Raw genomic sequence first — 22,177 nt, 5'->3', positions numbered from 1 at the left:
ATTTTGACTGTCTAGTAATATAAATAGTTGATTCAAGAATGGATCATAAAAATTGATAATGCAATACCAAGTATGCAAAAATAAATAAGTAAAGAGTTAATGAACATATTCTTTGACTATTGCTTTAGATGTTGGTTTTCTTAACTTTAGATGTATTTTGGCCCCCTGCAAGACTGATATGGACAGCGTACCTAAATTTAATTGCTTAAATGAAAGAAGGTGCCTAAAATTTAGAGGCCTAAAATGTGTTTGGTTATGGTAGTACAGTTATGATGAAGAAAATAAATTAGACAATTAACACTGATATTCAACACTACATAATTACAGGTTCCAAAATTAAGGAAAATGAATAGCAGGTCTAAATTTGGAAGCAGAACATTTAGATGCCTTAGGAACCCATTCTTAAAGTGAGGTAAAGTTTTGCACTTATTGAATGGTAAGTGCAAAGGTGGTGAAGTAACTGCTGTGGTTATTCTTATCCCGGTTGGGCTAGCTGAGTTCTAGGGCTGTGATGAGGTTGGCTCTCCCTGCATGGTGTAAGCACAGTGCAGATCCTCATCGACAGTTGCTGACAAAACCACCTGGCAGAGTCTTGGAGCTGGAAAAGGTAGGGTTGGACTTGGACTGGTGGAAGCATAGGACTAGGCTGTGCCTAGCAGACTGGCTGGAACTTGACTGGAACAGTCTATAGGTTGGCTCTTAAAAGAGCCCTTGGGAAGGCTGGCTGGAATGTGACTGGAACAGTCTAGAGATTAGCTCTGAAAAGAGCCCTTGGGGGCAGCAGGGTGAACACTACCTGAGCTGCTCTAGCACAGTGCAGAGCCCCGTTGGTAGTAGAAGATGCCAGAACTAGAATCCCAACACTGGCCAGTGCTTTGTACCCAGACAAGACTGGGATCATAAGGAGGGTGGCTCTTAAAAGAGTCTTTGAATAGCAGGAGGACAATAAGGTACATAGGACTAGACAAGATGGGAACAGAGAGACAAGCCCTCAGGAACAAGACAGGGCAAGAAACCAAGAATAGAGGATGGCAGAAACACTGGAATGAGCATGAATGGAAGCAGATATAAGCAGGACTGGGAGCAGGAACAAGCAGGGCTGGAAGACAGGAACTGGCAAGGCAGCGAACACTGGAGTAAACACAACTCTAGAAGTCTATTACTGAAGCACTGGTGTCTTAGCCAGTAAGTGAGATCATCTCTCAGTGCCCTATCTAGGGCTATAAAAGGGAAGCACAGAAACCAGGAAGTAGAGACTCACAAGACTTTAGGTACAGAATTCTGCAGGACTCTAGTGGCTTCCTGAACCAGGAAAGGGGCATGACAGCACCCTCTCCATGGCCCCCTAAGTTTGGGTTTAAGAAGATAAAGGTGATGAAAATGCCTAATGAGTACTGGGGCTCACATGTTGACAGCAAATTCCCATGTATTATCTTCTGGTCCATAACCTTTCCAGGCAAGGAGATAGTGCAGTCTCCTCCTGATTCTCTTAGTGTCCAGTTTGTCCTGTACCTTGAACTCTGGGTCAGTGGCAACTGCCAGTATAGATGGTGGAGGGTCTCTAGCCACTGCCTTCAATAATACTACAGGTTTTAGCATGGAGACATGGAAGGAGTTGTAGATGCGCATGGTAGGGGAAGACATAATTGATATGTAACTGGACCCAGCTGATGTTGCACTGCAAAAGGACCAATGAACCTGGGTGTGAACTTCTGAGAGGGCACCTTGAGCCAAAGGTGCCTGGTGCTCAGCCACATCTTCTTCCTAGGATGAAATGTGAGGGCAAGCAGTCACCTGTGATTGGCCTGCTTCTTCTAGCTGGCTGACATCTGCTGAGTAGTTGCCGAGTCTTGTGTCAAATATCCTGGATATTTCCGCCCACCTTCTGGACTGTGGGCATGGAGGAGGAAAGACAGATCAGTACTGGAATCCGGTGATATTGCCCAAATACCATATAGAAAAGAGAAGAGCTTGGCTGCCAGCAGTTAGGCTGTGTGTCACTCAGAGCGGAGCAGGAGTGTCTCTTACCTGGATTTTTTCTTGAGAAACAATGCTGCATACTAGAAGGAGGGGAGCTAAGCAAACCATACCGCTGCCGGTGATGTCCCCGAACCAACAGAAGCTTGACTGGTATGCAGCTAAATCCTTGCCATTGAGCATTGGAGAGGGTCCCACATTGGGGCTGGGCAAGGGAGTGCCTAACCTCTTAGAGCATAAGGACACAGTGATGGCTAACACTCCTCTGAGATCTACGGCTGACCGAGTTGAGGTTGCAGGAATTGAGCCTGCCGAAGTTGCAGGAGTTGAAGCTCAAGGTGGTGGGACAACCCCCATGATTGAGCCGGATACAGCTAAGACCTTTCAGGCTGCAGAGGAAAATGCCCCATTAGTGGTGATGCTGGATGTTCTTTGGAAGGTGATTAAGAAATTGGATTCAACTATGGAGAAATCAGCACAAGTAATATCAACTCTTCTGAACAAAGTGGAACAGTTATCTCAATCACTGGATAATGTTAAGAAAGAATGTTTGGAGAAGGTTTCTCAGATGCAGAAAGAAATGAAATCTCTTAAGGAGACTGTTTCAACTATAGTTACAGATCAGAAGAGTATTCATCGAAAATTAGAACAGTTGGAGAATTACAATAGACGGTTAAATCTTAGAGTTTAGAATTTTCCAAGAGCTGTTGGGGTCTCCCCAGTGGATTTATTGAAAAAGTTTCTTTTTGAAAAATTGAAGGCTCCCTCAATCTATTCCTGCATTTAATAAAAGATATTATCTGCCTTCTATGGTAAAAAAAATTCCCACTGGGGAAACAGGAGTGGGCATTCAATCTCAGGCTCCATTACCAGAAGATGGTCTGCATGATATTTCTCCTATATTAGAAGATTCTTTGTCAGAAGTATCTGACAGAGCTATCTTGTTGGTTTCTTTCATTTTTAAGTAGGATTTAAATGCTATTATGAGATTATATTTTAGAAATGCCAGCCCTTTTTGTGGCCAGAAAATTTGGCTGTATCCTTATGTGACATGACCAACCCAGGAGCGAAGAAGGGAGTTTCTTGCAATGGGGAAGAGACTAAACGTTTAGGTGCAACGTATCCTTGTAAATGTGTTTGTTAAGTATTTGGGAATTAAGTAAGCTTTCTTTATTCTGCAACATTTTAGATCATATTTAAGAAGATAACGTATGTCAATCTAGTTAGTTGGCTTTGCAAATTAAGGAAGGGTAAAGTCTGGTTAAGCCTTTTCTTCATAACATTATTCCTTTGTTTTCTCTATATATTTATTTTTGCCACTTCTAAGGAAGAATTTAGATTGCCTATATTCATTATATTACATTGTTACCTATTTTATTTCTTGGGTGATCGAATTCTGAATCTCTGTAACAAGTGTATACTTGTGATGTTATTTTGAAATAAAATAAAGAAAAAAGAAAAAAAAGAAGGGAGGAGAGATGGTCACTGTACTAATATGGCTATTATATATAAATTCAGCCCAGGGAGTAGATGCACCAAGACATCTTGGTGCTCATTAACATGGTCTCAGAGGAAGCTCTTTAGCATCTGGTTGATTCTGTCTGGTCGTTAGATTGAGGTTGATAGGCTGAGGAGAAGTCCAACTGGATGCTGAAGTTCTTACATAGTTTCTGCCAGAAGCGAGAGATGAATTGAACTCCACAATTGCTGACAATGTGTTCCGGTATTCCGTGAAGACAACAGATCTCCTTGATAAAAAGCTGGGCCAAGGAGGCAGCTGACAGGAGGTAGTTCAGGGGAACAAAGTGTTGCATCTTTGAGAAGCAGTCTACCACCACCCAGATAGTAGTATACGTGGAGGGGCATAATTGAATGGGGCGCCCAAGTTTTCATGAGGGCGCCCTTGTAGGACGGCTCCACAAAGGGGTGGGGAAACCCATATTATCGAAACAAGATGGGCGTCCATCTTTCATTTTGATAATACAGTCGGGGACGCCCAAATCTCAACATTAGGTCAACCTTAGAGATGGTCGACCTAAATGTTGAGATGGTCGACCTTAGAGATGGTCATCCCCGGTTTTCGGCCATAATGGAAACCGAGGACGCCCATCTCAAAAACGACCAAATCCAAGCCCTTTGGTTGTGGGAGGAGCCAGCATTCGTACTGCCAGGACACCAACCGGGCACCCTAGGGGGGGGCACTGCAGTGGACTTCACAAATTGCTCCCAGCTGCATAGCTCCCTTACCTTATGTGCTGAGCCCCCCCAAAACCCACTACCCACAACTGTACACCACTACTATAGCCCTAAGGGGTGAAGGGGGGCACCTACATATGAGTACAGTGGGTTTCGAGTGGGTTTTGGAGGGCTCACATTTATCACCTACAAGTGTAATAGGTGTGGGGAGGGGGAAAGCCTGGGTCTGCCTGGTTGAAGTGCACTGCACCCACTAAAACTGCTCCAGGGACCTGCATACTGCTGTCATGGAGCTGGGTATGACATTTGAGGCTGGAATAGAGGCTGGCAAAAATGAGTCCGGGAGCTGGAAAAGGCAGGACTGGACTCTGATTGGCTGAAGCATAGGACTAGACAGTGTCTAGCAGACTGTTCCAGTCTAAAGGTTGGGTCTTAAAAGAGCCCTTGGAGGCAGTGGAGTGAATGCAGTGGCGTAGCAAGGGCGGGGCAGTGAAGGCGGTCCACCCCGGGTGCACACCGCTGGGAGGGGGTGTCGGCTCCGCTGGTTCCCTGCTCCCTCTGCCCCGGAACAGGTTACTTCCTGTTCCGGGGCAGAGGGAGCAGGGAACCAGTGGAACCGACACCCCCCCAGTGGCGTGCACACGGCAGGGAAGAATGCACTCGGGGGGGGGGGGGGGCTTGGGTGATTCGCCGAGGGGGGGGTTGATGCGCCGAGGGGGGGTGATGCGCCGAGGGGGAGCTTGGGTTATGCACCGAGGGGGGGTGTCATGCTGCACCCGGGGGAGGGGGTGCACAGCGGCAAACCGCCCTGGGTGGCAGCCGCCCTCGCTATGCCACTGGGTGAATGCTACTTAAGTTGTGCTAGTGCAGTGCAAGGCCCCACTGATACCAGCAGATGCCAGAACTAGGATCCCAAAAATGACCGGTACCTGGTACACAGACAGGACTTGGACAATAAGGAGGGTGGATCTTAAAAGAACCCTTAGGTAGAAGGAGGAGAGGAAGGCACATATGACTGGACAAGACAGGAACAGACAGACAGGACCTCAGGAACAGGACAGGGCAGGAAACCAGGAACAGAGTGTTTTTAATTACCTCTTCTCCCCAGACCTCTTTCTGACTCCGTCACACGGGGGACTAAAGGTACTTATTTCATATAACAGATTCTGTATAGTTTCTCTGACCTCCATTGTCACCCAATCACAAGGTCTATTCTGGGGTGGCATTAGGAGCCGTAATTGAAAACTAATTCCCATAATTACTGCTTTCTGTTTGTTTTCTGGATCTAGATATACTCTGGGCCATTTATGTTCCCACATAAATCTTATTAAACATCTGTCTAAGTTTCTGCAAAGACTGAGTGTCACTTGTATATGATCTACCTTGTAGGCTAAATGTAAGGTAAAGAGAAGATAGAATCAATAAAATAAAAGACAGAGATAGGTTTAGATAGATAGATACATTTTATTTCTTACCCAAACACAGGTCTTCAAGTTGATACAAATACAGACATCAGATTCTGGTTTCAGCCGCACAGGGCTTCGCCGTCTGACAGAAGCTTCGGAGAAGACTCTCAAACTGAGCCAAAATCTCCCCTCTTTTATACTCTATCTTCTCCATAGAAGTGAATGGTGAGATACCTAGCTCCTAATATTTCGCAATTTCTGAGATCATACTTTCCCATGCGATCTGCTATCTGATGTACCCACCTCCTTCCGTTCTCAGCTACTGCTAATTATCAACATGTTTTGGGAAGCGTTGAGATAACAGTTTCACATCTTCCGGCTGCAATACTTTTCATACCTTTCTCATGAACTCTGTATTACCTCTGTATCATTGTATACCAAAACTAATAAGCTCCATTTTATTCATCTGATCTTTCATTACAGATGCTATATTTGATTTAAAAATTGTACCAATTTGTGTCAGAAGTCATTATTCAGACCTGCTCTTAGCAGATTCTCAAATATTAATTCACTTGCTTGTTCTTTGGCCTAGTCAGTATTTTTTTCCCAGTTGTTCTTGGCTGCATAGCTTTGGCCATCACTATTCCAGTGGTAGCCTTAAAGCTAGGCCATATATTAACATTCCCCTCTTCACCCTATCCCATAGGGTGACACCAGGGTTAACGTACCTTGGTACCATCCATTCCAGAAGGTATTCTATGAGGCCATCAAATTATCTGAGTCTTAAGATCAACTGGTACAATTTGTTTCGTTTTCGGTTTGAAAGTATCATCTTGGCAGTACTTCAATTATGTCAATCCTACTAAAACTTATGGTTACTACAATATAATTTTTCTTCAACCTCTTAATATGCAGGTTCTATCTTATTCTTATGTATGTCAATATATATATATTGTTATAAATCACAAATTCATTGGTTATATACTGATTATATCTTAATTATACATTTGCATAGATTTGCACAATTGATCACATCATCTTATACAGCTTTATATGGTTACATTCTATCCCTGTGCGCTATTATCTGATTATACAGTTGCAGACATCTCTCCAGTGTCTCTAACAGTTGCATAGCGATTGGTACTTCTCGGAGGGAGATAGTCCAATGTGTTTTCTCCTGTGGTGTTGGGAAGGAGATTTTCGTACAGGGCATATTGTCCTGCTGTGGTCCTTTTCATTATTGCGGTTTCAATTAAGCGTTCTACTAAGCCTCTAGCACAAGGGATTATGCAACATCCTACTAAAACAAAAATTGCTACCACTATGATTATAGTCGTGGCTGCTGAAATGATAAATGTTTTCCATTTACCAAAAGCTCTATCCATCCAACCTGTCCAGGATGTATCAACGCCAGAGTTCTCTGCCAATTCTTGCGACAGTGAGGTTAAGCCTTCTAAAGCTCTGGTAATTGATCCATCTGGAGCTGTATTGTTGGGGATAAAGGTGCAACACTGGGTGCCTATCTTTTGGCACACCCCTCCATCCGCTGCTAGAAGTTGGTCAAGAACTAATCTATTTTCCAACGTCATCCGGCTAGTGGCGTCTAATTGTGTTGCAATTCCTTGAACTGCATCCCTAGTGTAATTTACAAATCTCTGCTGATTGTAATATATATAGTTGATCCAGTCAAGATTCTTATTGATAGTCGCCCACCAAAAGAAAACTGATTCAAATCCTGCAGCTATCTGGTTTCTGGCTTTAAACTCATCAGGAACCCCTCTTGGAACTCCAATAGCATCTATATAGACCCGATCATCAAAAGATCCAGGCATTGCATTTCTCTTCACTCGTGAGGAAGAGCTGCTATGAGGAGGAGGCAAGGATGCTATAATGATTGGAATGACCAATTTGACTAGGGCACATCTGCCTGTCCAATTGTTAGGAAGTGTATGGCGGATAGTGCGGGTTCCACAGTACCACCATATGTCTGCTCTAGCTTGTGAGAACCGTGTTAGGTTCAGATTTTTCAGAGTCCCATTTCCTAAGGTTATGTTACACTTGGTTAAGTTTCCTAAAAACCGTGTCTGTTTCACCCCATATCGTTCCAGACATGTATGATATCTGGTAGCAGGATTTGGAATCCTGAATGCAGGTGGAATCCTCATCCGAGGGGGTAAGTAGGGGTGGTGCTCGTCAAGGTGTTGACAAGACTGATTAATGTCGTCTTTAACCTGCAATAACTGCAACATACACCAAAATCCATCTGGATCATTTTGGAGATCTAAGGGGAAAGGAACAACTGTTGGTTCTGCTCTTGCATGGGAACAAAAATAACAATTAGAGACATTCAAACTCTTTGTAGTATAATGTGCCCATTCGAGCCATAGGTTTGTCTCTCCAAATCCTGTTTCCAGTGCCACTAAATCTTTAGAATTATTAATTGGTACAATCTGGTAGGGAATTTTTATTTCTGGGATCGTTGTTGGCATTAAGGGATTAGTTTTATTCTTTTCTGGTACAGCGGGGGGTGGAACAATCTTGAATTTTCCAATGGGGTCTCTACCTGTGGCATCAATTCCTATGGAATAAGTTCTGTATGTAACATCTGTTACTCCTCTAAAAGTGATAGCCACTGGATTACATTTGGTCATTTGGCAGAGGCCAGTGACTCGCAATTTCATGATGGAAATGCTCCTTTTTAGATCTGGAATCTCAGTACCTGAGTAGGGAACCCATGAACCTGTATACCACCATACTTGTGCCCAACTTCCACAATTGGGGAAGGGACACAGGTATACTTCAAAAGCTGACAAATATTGCTGCACAGGATGTTCCCCACACATTGTGTAAGCACATACATCAAGGGTGATAGTGATTGTGTCCTTGGTAGTGGGTAATGTTATTTCATAAGTGGTTGTAAATTGTTCTTGAAAATTTGTTAGGTACTGTGTTCCATGTATCGTGGGTGTGGTGAGCACACACAACAGGAGGGCTAAGCACTTCATGTTGGTAGTTTTCATAATGAGGCACTGTAATTGTATGAAGGGTAAGTAACGGCTACTGATTAAGGAGAGCGACAAATTTATCCCAAGGGTTTTAGCAACAGGTATTTGGGTATGGGGGGTAAATTCTAATAGCCCCTATTTCAGTAGGATCTGGGATTTGGAAAATACCATATACTTCCAAAGGTCTCGATCCAACCTCTCTGATAAACAGGAAGGGAATCCAGTCAGTGCCCAGTACAGCGTATGTAATTACCCAAAAATCTACAATGTCACCAGTTTGTGGCCTGATTAGGAGGTCGTCTGTTTGTTCAATTTGTAAGCCTAAGATTCCTCCAAACAGTAACTGAGTGTGTGTAACCGTACGGCTAGGACCTAATGTCCAACTGTCAAACAAAGGTTCACACAGTGTGTGGTATCGGGTGAAGGGGTCCCAATTTGTATCGTCTTCTGGAGCAGGGTCCCAATGAGGATGAATTAATTGTCTTAGATATTCTGGGGGTTCAGGGATCAAGTGTGCACCTAAATTTAAAGGCGACGGTGGGGGAGAATCAGGTGGAGAAGGCGGAGTGTCTGGTAAATTCTGGGACATATATTGATGGTCACTTAGGCGTGTGGAGCTATCTGGGAGGACGAGTGGCTGGGACGGTGATGTTTGACGTGGCTAAAGTAGTATGTGTGGGAGGAGGAGCGTCACTAGCAGGAACCAAAGAAGAAGGAGGAGGGGTGGGTCGTAATTCAAGCAAGGCAATATTATCCTCAAAAGTAGCTGTACGATTGGGGACAATATGGACCGAGCTACTGATAGGATTGGGAACAGTTGTAGAATACAAAACAGGAGGATCAGTGAGGAAAGGAGTAGTTGCAGAGGTTTCAATAGGATCTGGAGGATTGCCAGTTGAAAAGTCTGTCGTGGCAGATGTGTCTGCCCGGGGGGTGGGATGACTGGTGGCAGCGGGGCTGATCTTTGAGATCGTCTGGGGGGGGGCTATATCCAAACGGGCGTGTGATTGTGGTGTACTGTTGGAGTTTTGTGTAAGATGCTGTAGTAGGTGGTAGAGCAGGAGTGGATGCAAATACAGAAGTAGTTGCAAGTATTGCTGGGGTAGTCGCAAGTACTGAAGTAGTTGCAAGTACCGTAGCGTTTCCGGCTGGCAAGGTAACGTTGCCAGTGGGAAAGGCTGTAAGTGTGATCCAAAGATCCAAGAGGTTGCTGTCAGCAGTATAGGGAAACAAGGTAGTGAGAAACAAAATCAAACCTATACACAGTATGATCATGCACACGAGTCCAACAGCAAACAGTCTGGCAGATGGGAAGCAGAAGAAGAGGGTGTACTGATGTAACACCGTTACAGCAGAGGCAACACTTGGACGAGCGCTGGTTCCGGCCTTGTCGTCAGAAATGGTGTCGGCTTCCAGATAATTGTCATCCAAGTCTTTGGACCAATGGGAATTTGTATCAGATACCTGTTCAGAGTCACACTTATGTAGAGAAACAGTCTGTAAGGGGATGAATACTTCTGAAGTGCACAGCGGCGGAACTTGCTGTGGCATTTATCTGGCTTGATTTGGGAAGTACCGATGTAGAATGTCGAGCAGCTCACAGGTGTTGCTGTGCAAAATGTTTACTGTTGAAAACACAATGGACTCTCGGTCTTCCGGGGTCAACTGTCCTGCTAGGTTGCGGACTTGGAGGAGATCGTCTGCCAGATTGCGGATTCTGATGAGGCGGATGCGAAGATCCACGTAGGGAAGTGGAAGAACAGGAACTGTGGGAGGAGGAGGTGAAGAAGGCAACTCAAATACTGGTTCAGATACAGGTGGTTGTTCAGATGGTGACTCTGGAGATTCTGCGAAGGCTTGGATAATAATGTCAGCCAGATCAAGGAGGTGTGATTCAGGAGAGGGGGTAAGGTGGTTAAGTCTTTGGTCAAGTTGATCAAGATGATTCAAAAGTGTTGGATGTGGGGTCGGTGGTCTCGGGCTCAATGGCGGTGGTGATGGAGTTCGTGCTGGGACTGCTCTCTCCAGTGACTGCTGTGCTGGAAACAATGGCGGTGGAGATTGGGTTCGTGGGAACATCAATGGAAACATCCAGGAGACCTGATGGGGTATTTGGATAAGCTCGTATATCTTTCAGATGGACCCAGGATGTGTGGTCCTCCAGCTTTGCAGCTGTGGCTGACAGGGCTTCTATCTTGAAGGGCCCAACGTAGATCGGATCTCGCCAGGTCTTGTGCGTGTAATAACGCCGGTGCACCAGATCGCCCACTTTATAAGGGGGGGATCTATCGGCATCACAATCCCCTCTTCTGTCCGAAATGGCCTGTGGAATTGAGGACAGAGAACTTACAATAGTCTGCAAGATATCCCAATATACTGAGTATTGATCGGGTACTTGAGTGTCTGGATTGCCAGGTATGAGTCGCATCTGGCGACCTGTACATAATTGGAACGGCGTCAGTTTAAGGGAAGAGGATGGAGTGGCACGGAGAGATAATAGTGCCAAAGGAAGGGCATCAAGCCAATTCTTTATCCCATTTGCCATAAGCTGACGCATTTTTGTTTTGAGCAATCCATTGTATCGTTCAACCAGACCATTACTGGTGGGTTTGTAAACACAGACAGTTCTGTGAGTAATGCCGAGTGCAGGAAGAAGGTTCTGCAACAGTTCATTTACAAAGTGTGTACCATTATCTGTGGTAATTTTGCCAGGAATCCCAAATCGAGGAATAATTTCAGTGCACAGTGATTGTGCCATAGTTTGGGCGGTTTCTCTAGAGCAAGGGAAAGCTTCCACCCACTTCGAGAAAGCGTCCACGCAGACAAGCAGATACCGTTTACCACGAACGGGCGTCTGCATATCTGTGAAATCGATATACCAATGTTGGCCAGGTCCCTGGACAACAGGTAAATGACCTGAAGGAATAACAGGTCCTCGTTTAGGTGTGTACAGAAAACATTTGTAACAATTATGAACTACGGTGTGACACATGGGCATCATTTGGGGAGCCCATAATCTGGAAGACAATTGATCATACAGTGTAGTAGCATTTAAATGTAAGGGGTAGTGGAGGGCATGCAAAAGAAGAGATAAAACATGCTGTGAAACACATAATTGCCCATTGGGATGGGTCCAAATTCCATTCGGATTTAGGAAACATCCTGCCTGCTTCCACAAAGTGAGTTCTGCTTGTGAAAGGGAGGAAGTGAGGGTAGTAGAGAAGTCTGACGTTAAGGAGTCTGAGGGAGGGGACGTTACAGGGGGCTCAGATTCAGGAGATAGCAAGGAGGTGATGACAGGAGGGGGTTTTAAAAATAGGTGGGATGTCAGGGGAGGAGGATTCAGAGGGTGATGAATCCGTGGGAGTAGAAGGGGGCGTCTCAAAGGGAAGCGCTTCGGACGCGAGTACAGGAAGTGTAACATTGCAAGTGGATATAGTAGGAAGATTGGAAAAGGAAGTGACTTCACGGGCTAGTTCATCTGCAGCGTGGTTACCATTAATGGCAAAAGAGAAAATTGTCTCTTGATGTGCTTTAATCCAGGAGATACTGGTGCGAAGGCCTTTTTGATGGCGCTTCTCCAGTGCTTCAAAAAGTGCAGTCCACAAAGGTAAGTGACTTAGGGGTTGCCCGGTAGAGGAGATCATACCCCTCTGGTTCCATTCGCGAACATGGGAATGCAAGGAAGTGAATACATAGTCTGAGTCGGTGACAATGCTCAAATCTGAGTGTAGTGCCTTAAACAGTAAGACATACAGAACTGCTGCAAGTTCTGCGGTTTGGGCTGTGAATGAATCAGGTAACCTGAATTGTATAGGATCCAGAATATCTTCTTCTGGTGTATAACGGAGGGCGGCAAAACCGGCAACTCCGTTTTGCTGAGAACCATCTGTAAACCAAACCTCGCCACTTTGCAAGATTTCTGAATACAGATGGAGTGAGTCAGGAACAGATAATCGGGTAGTGCACTCATGGGGAAAAATAGCATTCTGTGCTGTCTCTGTTACAGTGAGTAATGGATCCAGGCGTTGAAGATCAGTTAAAGTTAATGGGTGAATAGAGTGCACTACACTGAACAAAAGTACTTGATACTTTTGTAACCGGCAGACAGTCATGTGACTGATCTGTTTATCCAACAGATATTTAACATCATGGGATGTGTGAAGAATCACCGGAAGGTGAGGAATGTAGCTGTATAATTTTGTAACAGCTGTGCAGGCGGCAACAAGGCCTTTCTCACAAGTAGCAAAAGCTCTTTCGACAGGTGAAAAAGTACCCGAAAGATAACCACAAGCAAGGTCATCATGTTCTTGAGTGATCAGGCAAGACCAGGTATCCTCAGTATGCACAACCCAAAGGTGCACATCCTGAGAGACATCAATGGTTGCCAATGGTGAGGAAAGCATAACATCCTTTACAAGGGCCATAAGATCAGCTGTTTCTTGAGGTGTAAAAAGAACGGGTTCATGTTTTGCTTTCTGTTTGCCTTGTAGTTTCATATAAAAGGGCTGAGTCCGGGCTGAATAATTTGGTATCCACAGGCGACAAAAATTTAACATGCCAAGGACACCTCTGAGATCAGAAATGGTGGTGGGCAAACGCAAGGAGGAGACATGTTGCAAAGTGTCGGGACCTAGGCCCTTCTGACGGGGGCCAATGTGATGGCCAAGGAAGGTAACATGTGTCTGAGCAACTTTTAATTTCTTTCTGTTAACCTTGTAACCTTTTGTAGCAAGAAAGCCAAGAAAGTCACAGGTGACCTGAACACATGTGTCAAAATCGGGGCAGGTGATGAGCATGTCGTCTACATACTGAACAATGGAAGTTTGTGGTGGGAGGCTATATCTGTACTGTTTGAATTCTTGTATATGTGCTGCTAAGGTCTGGGAAAAGACTGTAGGACTGTCAGTAAATCCCTGAGGGAGACGAGTCCACTGATATGTTGTGTTATTGAATTGGAAAGCCGTTAGCGGGCGGCTTACGGGGTCAAGGGTAATGGAAAAGAAGGCATTGGACAAATCAATGGTGGAATGATATGTCTGCAAGGAGATACTATTGAGGAGTGTGGTTGGGTTTTCCACGTTCGGGAATACCGCGTAAGTGAGGTCATTTAGCGCGCGTAAGTCCTGTACTATACGGAAGGCGCCAGGTTCCTTTTTTGGAACTGGGAATAATGGAGTATTGTATGGTGAATTACATTTTTCAATAATACCTTGCTGTAATAGGGAATCAATTTGTTCTTGAGCTCCAGCAATGACTTCAGGTTTCAAAGGGTACTGGGCAATTTTAGGACCTTTACAACCAGGTAACAACTGAATACGATGGGGAGGACCGGTAACCTTACCATAGGGTTTCTCAGGTGTGGCCCAAAGAAAACCCGGTAGGTCATTCAATGCTACCTCTATTTGTTTTTCAACCATAGAGGTGACAGCCATCAAAAGTGAAGTGGTTTCACTAGGGGAAGGATCAAAATGAATTTCAAAATGGAACAGTGTCAATAGATCTCTTCCAAGTAAATTGACAGGGCATAGCGGAGCATATAAAAAGGGAGCAGATAGTTGTTGATCCGCATATTTAATTGGCAGGGGCTCAAGCAGTGGTGTGTCTGTAGAAATACCATCAAATCCTGTGGTGGTAATATTGTTTGGGGAAATTTTAAGAAGTTTCTGCAGTTTGTGTGGGACGTGGGCTAGCACAGAGCGGGAGGCGCCTGTGTCAATTAAGAAGGGGACAGGAACTTCACAGATACGCAGGGTGATCATGGGATCATCCAGTCCTGCAGCAGTGCGGACTACGCCTAGTCACTGTGGGCGGCGTTGGTCTGGGTTCCATAAGGGGAAGGATTGGCGTTCTGGAGGATTTTGGCGGATTTGACGGTTTTGACGGCGGATTTGATTCATAAGGGTATTTTGTGGTGGTAGTGGGCATTCCCTTGCATAATGACCGTATCGCTGACAACGATAACACAGAACATCTATATAACGATCTGGACTAGGCCGGGAATAATCGTTTCGGAACCGTCTGTTATTATCAGGAGGGCCCCGTAGGGGACCCCGCTGCGGTTGCCCGCGCCGACCTCTTTCTTGTGGGTAATCAGGTCTACGGTCTGGGCGGTAGGGCCGTGGGCCCTGGTTTTGACCGTTATTGTCATAACGTTGGTCAGCATACATAACTATAACAGGGGGAGAAGTGTCAGGAGTATTGGTATCAGGGTCAGAGCTCTTAGAGGCTCTTTTCTCTTTGAGATCTTCGGTTTGTAGCATTTCCAAGTTGGTGTGCACTGTCTTACGATGTTGGGCTTCATCTTGCTTGCTTTTAATAAGCCGTCTGCAATGATGAAGGATGTGTTCACGAATTTTAGGCCATTTTTCTAATTGGAGACCCACTGTATTCTCCAATTTTAATTTAATTTCTGAGGGTAAGGTTCCCTTCAGTAAATGGTAGAATACTGGGAGGGCATTATCAGAGTCAAATTTTTCCTCTGTCTGTTCTTTATATAGGTCTTGGAGTCTGAGTAAATAAGCTTCAATAGGCTCTGAATCCATTTCCCATCTTTGGGAAGTGATGACTGAAAAGTCTTTAAGGGTCGGATACATGGTCCGAATTTCCTGAAATACTTTGGTCTGAATTTCTGTCAAAGGGTTGCCATCATACTGAGTATCGGTGGCAAATTTTGCATAGCCCGATTGAGTGAATATGTCAGTGATACTAGCGTGTGGGGTTCTGCCCAGGAGCGCTTTCATATCGCCGACTGATAGAGTAGTCCCCAGGGTTATGTCCTGTAATTTCTTTAACCATCGGTTGCCTCCCTGTGCAATATCCGGGAGCTGTAGTATGAGGCTATTCAATTCAACAGCAGAAAGGGGGGTGTACTCCGTATGAGGGACACCACCTGACATTTTATTCAGCAGGGGAAAAAGTTTCACTGATTTAAGGAGATCAATCGAGGTGGTTGGGGGAAACTGATTCTCATACTTTTTCCAAACCTGAAGACCTTGGATTAGATAGAGAGTTGTTTTCTGATCCCAATGGGGGTCGGAGGTGGTCATAAATAAGATCTCTTACAAGTGAAAGCTTGTCAGACCGTAAGGATCCTTCACGCGGGAAGAGGGCGGACTGGGGCTGGAGCGCCTCAGACCATCCTGCAAGGTCATCAACCCATGGGTGAACATAATGCAATGAATTCTCATGTAATGCCACATATTGGGCAGGTGTGCTAGGCGGACCAGATATGATGGGTACTGTACTGATATTCAGACTTGTAGGGTGTGGGGAACTGTCAATAACTGCAAGGCAGCGGCTAGATCCTTCATCAGTAAGATAACCGTGAGGATCGCGCTGTCTAGTATGATGAGAAATAACATCATGTTGTTGGGGTATCTGGGGTATTTCGGATTTTGATGTAGCGGATGCAATAGTGTCAGGGGGTGCCGACATGGACTTACGTAGGGAACGAAGTCCTTCTGAAACGTATACGAGATCATCTCCTATAGTGGCTAAGGTGAGGCCGGGTGATGGTAGACAGCCTGCACCTGAAGGGACTGGCGTGTCAAGGGGGAGGGGCTTGGGTAGGTCAAGGTGAGAAGAATCTCCTTCCATCGAGGAGGAGAAACTTAGTACTGGGGGAGGTTCGTTTCGAATATCCATCAAATCTGTTTTAATTGGAAGTTGTTGTTTTAAAATTTCCCATGCTTCTTCTAATGGGGAAGATATTATTTTTGGTAGATCCCCAGTACCTGGTTTGGCTGGAAGTATGAGAGGACGGCGGAGAAGAGCCAGTTCCTCTGCTAATTGGGGAATTTTACCCTTGGGGCGTGCACCCAATTGCTCCCATCTAGGAGGAGTAGAACACTCAGGTTCTAGAGTAGGCATGGAAAAGTTCACTGGAACGGGGGGTGCTTTAAGGAAACCCCGATCATAGAGTTCCTGACAAATAGCCCGTGCCTGTGTGGCGGGACTACATGGAACGAAACCCATCTGTCGTAATTGGGACAGGATAGGGTACTGTAGGGATTCAGTGGGCAAGGGACCAGTTTGGACAGAAGAGTCCAAATGTAGTGGTGGAGGTGATGTCTGAGTTGTGTGCTCCATATATGGGTAGGTAGAAGTTTGGGTGGTCATGTGTGAGGTCAATCCTGATCCTAGCCCAGGATAAATGGAGGTCTGGGCAGCCACGTCAATTTGACTGTTAGTAGGGTGCTGGATGGTGGCCGGAACCGATGGGTTCGGGACACAAGGATATTGCTCAATAATGGGTGGGGGTATCTCAATCTCATAGCCTCCAATAGAACGATATACATGAGGCGGTGGTGGGGTTAGCGTCTGGGTTGTTGCTTGCATCGTTGGAGCAGAGGTAACAGTGGGTAATTGGGCCGAAGTCAGGGCTACTGGTTGGGCCACTGGGATTGTTGAAGGGGTTAAAGGCGTCTGAGTTTGTACCGACCCATGAGATATAGAAATTGAGTCTTTTTGTGATGAGGGAAGAGATAGATCAACTACACCGGCAATGTGTACGGTAGTAGGTAGGTCAAATTTTATAGGCGCGGGAGATATCGCAGGCAGCGAGGGTATCGCTGTCTGGGATCCTTGAGGTAAGGGGATCTGTGTCTGAGATCCCTGAGAAATCTGTAGCTGAGGTTTATCACAATATCCTGGGGGTATTGGTGTATATCCCACTGCACATGGTAGGAGCTTGGTAGTACCTGTAGCGGTAGCAGCATCATAGGGTGGTGGGGCAGTAGGTGTTATTGCCTCTTGGTAAGGGGCTTGATCGCAATCAGACTTCGTTAGGGCTCTGTCATGCTGGTGTTGTGCAATAAGTATAAATTTATTAATAGCAGCTAAATGCTTCTCCCTAGATTTTCCTGTTTTGTTGGATTCATTATAGCAGACCAAGGCTTGGAGCTTGCCCTGATCAAATGAGCCCTTTGTTGGCCATTCCAGTCCCGGGTCTTTGGCGGACCAAACGGTATGCCAGGTCTGACATAAACGGGAAAGTTCTTTTTTATCAGCGGGGAAAAAGTTGAGAACTCTTTCCAGGGGGCTAGTGGAGGACTGGGTGGGCATAATGGAATTAGGAATAAGGGGAATATAATGCACATAGAAGCTTAAAGAAAAGTGTGTGAGGTCTTTAAGTCAGATGATTCAAGTCAAAATTTAGATATCAGTAACTGGGGCAACTAAACAACATCATGCCAGAGAAAATTATATAAACAACAAAGAACCATGCATCATGCGTATAGAAAACACCTTTATACTCACGCGTCTTCAAGAGCGTCCCAGTGGCGGAACCTAGAATATAAATTACTAATTGGCGGAAAGCCCTATGCTTTTGCCGCAGGTTAAATAAATAGACAATTGAAAGTCACAAAAGTGAAAAGAAAGTGTAAGAAAATAGAGCAGAAGGCGATTAGTGTCAGCTATTATATATTTATACTACTCTTATTCCAAATTAATAAAAACTACTCCCCAGAGTGTGCTTCTAAAGGCGTAAAGAAACCCGGTTTCCCAGCCTACCAAGAACTATCCCGTATACGTGGCAGAGCCCCCAAAAAGGGACATTGCAAACACTCCCAAAAAGGACTCAAGAAACCAGCGAATAAGGTGTCATGAGTCGAAGAGCAGCGGTCCAATGGGTTTTCGCTGACTAGTGAACTTCTCGTGTACGTTTGAACTTCTCGTGTGCGTCTAATCACCCCAAAGGACCTGTAGTTTGAGAACTTCTCGTGTACAACAACCCACTCAAATTTTTATGGTTAGGGAACATCTCGTATACGAATAACCAAAGTACAACATTGGAAAGTTAGGAAACTTCTCGTGTAAAAGCTAACCATCCAAAAATATTGAATGCCCGAGTCAACCTGTATACAATCTCAACCAATGTCATCTATACAGGTAACCCTTATATGGGCAATAATGCCGAATCCGCAGGCCACTCCGAAAATGGAATGGAAGCCTGCCCCTAATAATTAAGATGCCGTCATCAAAGTTAATTGCATGACACTAGTACAATAAAGTAGAGAAAAAAATATTAAGAAATAAAGGAAAAAAGAAAAAAGGAAATAATAAATATCGCATATTCGTAGAAAGAACCTCTGAAATCTAATCCAGAAGTAGCAAGCAAAAAAAAAATTATTTTAAGGGGAAAAAACATGTAAGCTCTTCGGGTAAGGCACCTTAACTTTACCGTGTATACTAAGGTTGCCACACAGCAAACTATGAAAGGAAAGCTTGAAGGTGGTAGAGCAGAACAGGAAGGAACAGTTTTGGTATACGTAGCTTAATATTTTCTTGTATGGCTGATAAGATTAGTGTTATAAACATGTAAAGATTATAGATGAGCAGCGGACCAGCGCAGCCATCACGGAAGTAAAAGTTATGAAGATTTGAGCACAAATATTTTTACAAGAAAGAGTCTGTATCTAATATGCCTTGGAAACCACGCTATACCCCTGTGTCATAGAACACAAGCACAATATGATATCATTTAAATAGAACAATAAAACAAAATATGCAACAGCCTTCCTAAAATACTGCTGGTTAAGCATTCAGCAAGAAATACATTATAGTGGACTATTAAGACATATATCTAGGAAGTGAGTAATACCATTTACAGTATAAGTCATGGGGGGGGGGCCACTAGGACAAAGAAGGAAATGAGATAAAAGAGAAAGAAACGCTCAAAGTCAAAGCAATATGAGCAGAAAATTTTGGAAAGTGGGGGACAACGTCCTAATAAAATGACACAAAAGAGGAGAAAAAAGTATGCCCTGATAAAAGGAGAATGCAAAGTAAGACTAAGATACAGTGAAAGCTAAGAAATACATCCGTACATTCTTACATGCTCAGAAGTGCACTTACAACGGACTTGGCAGCATGAGGCATGAAAAGATAAGTCATTTTACAATTATGGTGCCTGCTTAAGGAACCAATTTTGAGGGGAAACCGGAGTTGAAAGATACCTGTGTATCAGCATAGAACAGGGACAAAAACGAACGGAAAAGGGGGAGAGGAGAGGGAAAAAAAAATCACTTTCTTAACTTTTAAAAGTGAACTGTAGAGCCTCCTCTGCCAAAGCAGTGCTGGACTGATAAGGCAGCTAAAGTGGGCAAGCTTCCCAGACTCTCATGTCCTTGAGATAGTGAACTACAGCACTTGTTAGGGAAAACCTTTAAAAGCTACAGAAAGAAATGGCAGTTTCGGAAGCCTGGATAAGGATATATAAAAAAAAATGTGAGAAAAAAAGGGTTTAGAACTTACAACTCTTCGGGCAAGTTTAAATAGATTTACAAAGGCAGATTCGAAGCCCAAGAGGGAGTATATATCAAATATGACAGTTACTAGTAATGTAATAAGCTTTGTTCCGGAAAGAGAATCAAAACTCACACCACATGGGACGGAGAAGGAAAAAGAAAAATTTTCTAGGAAATCAAAAAAAAAAAAAAAAAAATGATTTCTGGTTTGCACAAGAAGCCAAAAAGGTGTATGTAAGGTATTAAGTTACCCCAATTGGTACCTTATAAATTTTACACGGACCACAGACATATAGTGTAGGAGTCGGTAGAGCATCAGAGAGGAGGGCAGGGAGGATTATTGTGGCAGAAAAAGGGGGACAAGAACAAAATGTTGTGGAGGAAGGGATTCAGATTGGACTTTAAGGAAAGAAAAATGGCTATGGGGGTGGGGTGAGAGCACAGGACTGAGCAGCTGTGAAAAAAAGCAATCAGTGGAACTACGCAGTAAATAATAAAGATTTTGACAGGTGGAAATGAGAAATAAGAAAAGCAGAGACGGAACAGTATAGTTCGCACAAAAATACAATTCAGACAGAGTGCAAAGACACACACAAAGATACAAAAGGAAAAGGAACGGAATAAGAGATACTACGCAGTTATTCATGCTGCACTATGAAAAAGAGCCGAGAAAAGTGTGGACAGGAAGGGGGGGCTGCGGGCTGTTAGGGGGAAAGCATAGTGCAGAAGACTGAAAGAATACTTAGAGAGATAAGGGGAAAAACAGCAATTGGACGACGGCAATCAGCTACAAAGTTGAACACCGTAATTACTGTTTTCAGCAAAAAAGAAAGTTGTAGGAAGTCCAATAGAAAGAATGAGGAGGAATAGAGTCGCACACACAGAGTGAAGGCAATAGCAGATGTGAAAAGGTGGGGGCTGTCTGTCAGTTTTGAAGAGTGGTTATAAGAACAGAGAATTCAAAAGGATTTTAAGGGAGAGAGCAATCTGAAAGCGTGCTGTTCTCCTAGAGTACCGGAGACAAAAAGGGGGAACATCAAAGAAACTGTAAGACCCAGGGGACTAATAGGAAGAGGTAGGTAGAAGAAGTTAGGATGAAGGAGAACAGGAAAAGGTATTGGGGAGGAAAGTAAGGTCGACAGAAGAAGAAGAAAGAACAGAATACATAGTGAGAACCAGGGGATAGGGATTTGAAAAAGGAGGGATTAATACAGAACACAGGGTGGGATGGGAGGCAGAAAATGCGCAATCTCTAAGGATTGTTAAGCGAGAATGCTAGCATAAAGACCAATCCAAAGATTTTGAACATTGAAATAAACTTACAGCAAAACCCAAATCGCAGTCGCCTGGATTCGTTGTTATGCACCATTCACACAACAAGCACAGTCTTGCGCACATCACGCAAATCAAAGAGATGGACAGGATAGGAGAAAGAAAAGAGGGTGAGAAAAAACAGAACAGAATATTGAAAGACAGTGCAGCGCAGGGCAGCAAGACGTTCAGGGAAGAAGGTAAAAAGACGGAAAAATAGAAGAGTATTTAAAGTAGGGGTGAGAACTGACAGAACATTAGTGCCCCTCTAATGGGCAATGTCCATGTGAACTTCTGAGAGGGCACCTTGAGCCAAAGGTGCCTGGTGCTCAGCCACATCTTCTTCCTAGGATGAAATGTGAGGGCAAGCAGTCACCTGTGATTGGCCTGCTTCTTCTAGCTGGCTGACATCTGCTGAGTAGTTGCCGAGTCTTGTGTCAAATATCCTGGATATTTCCGCCCACCTTCTGGACTGTGGGCATGGAGGAGGAAAGACAGATCAGTACTGGAATCCGGTGATATTGCCCAAATACCATAGAAAAGAGAAGAGCTTGGCTGCCAGCAGTTAGGCTGTGTGTCACTCAGAGCGGAGCAGGAGTGTCTCTTACCTGGATTTTTTCTTGAGAAACAATGCTGCATACTAGAAGGAGGGGAGCTAAGCAAACCATACCGCTGCCGGTGATGTCCCCGAACCAACAGAAGCTTGACTGGTATGCAGCTAAATCCTTGCCATTGAGCATTGGAGAGGGTCCCACATTGGGGCTGGGCAAGGGAGTGCCTAACCTCTTAGAGCATAAGGACACAGTGATGGCTAACACTCCTCTGAGATCTACGGCTGACCGAGTTGAGGTTGCAGGAATTGAGCCTGCCGAAGTTGCAGGAGTTGAAGCTCAAGGTGGTGGGACAACCCCCATGATTGAGCCGGATACAGCTAAGACCTTTCAGGCTGCAGAGGAAAATGCCCCATTAGTGGTGATGCTGGATGTTCTTTGGAAGGTGATTAAGAAATTGGATTCAACTATGGAGAAAT

The sequence above is a fragment of the Microcaecilia unicolor genome, chromosome 2 (genome assembly GCF_901765095.1).
Source record: "Microcaecilia unicolor chromosome 2, aMicUni1.1, whole genome shotgun sequence".
NCBI classification, from domain to species: domain Eukaryota; kingdom Metazoa; phylum Chordata; class Amphibia; order Gymnophiona; family Siphonopidae; genus Microcaecilia; species Microcaecilia unicolor.
The sequence above is the reverse complement of the archived record's forward strand: the minus strand, read 5'-3'. Positions refer to the sequence as shown.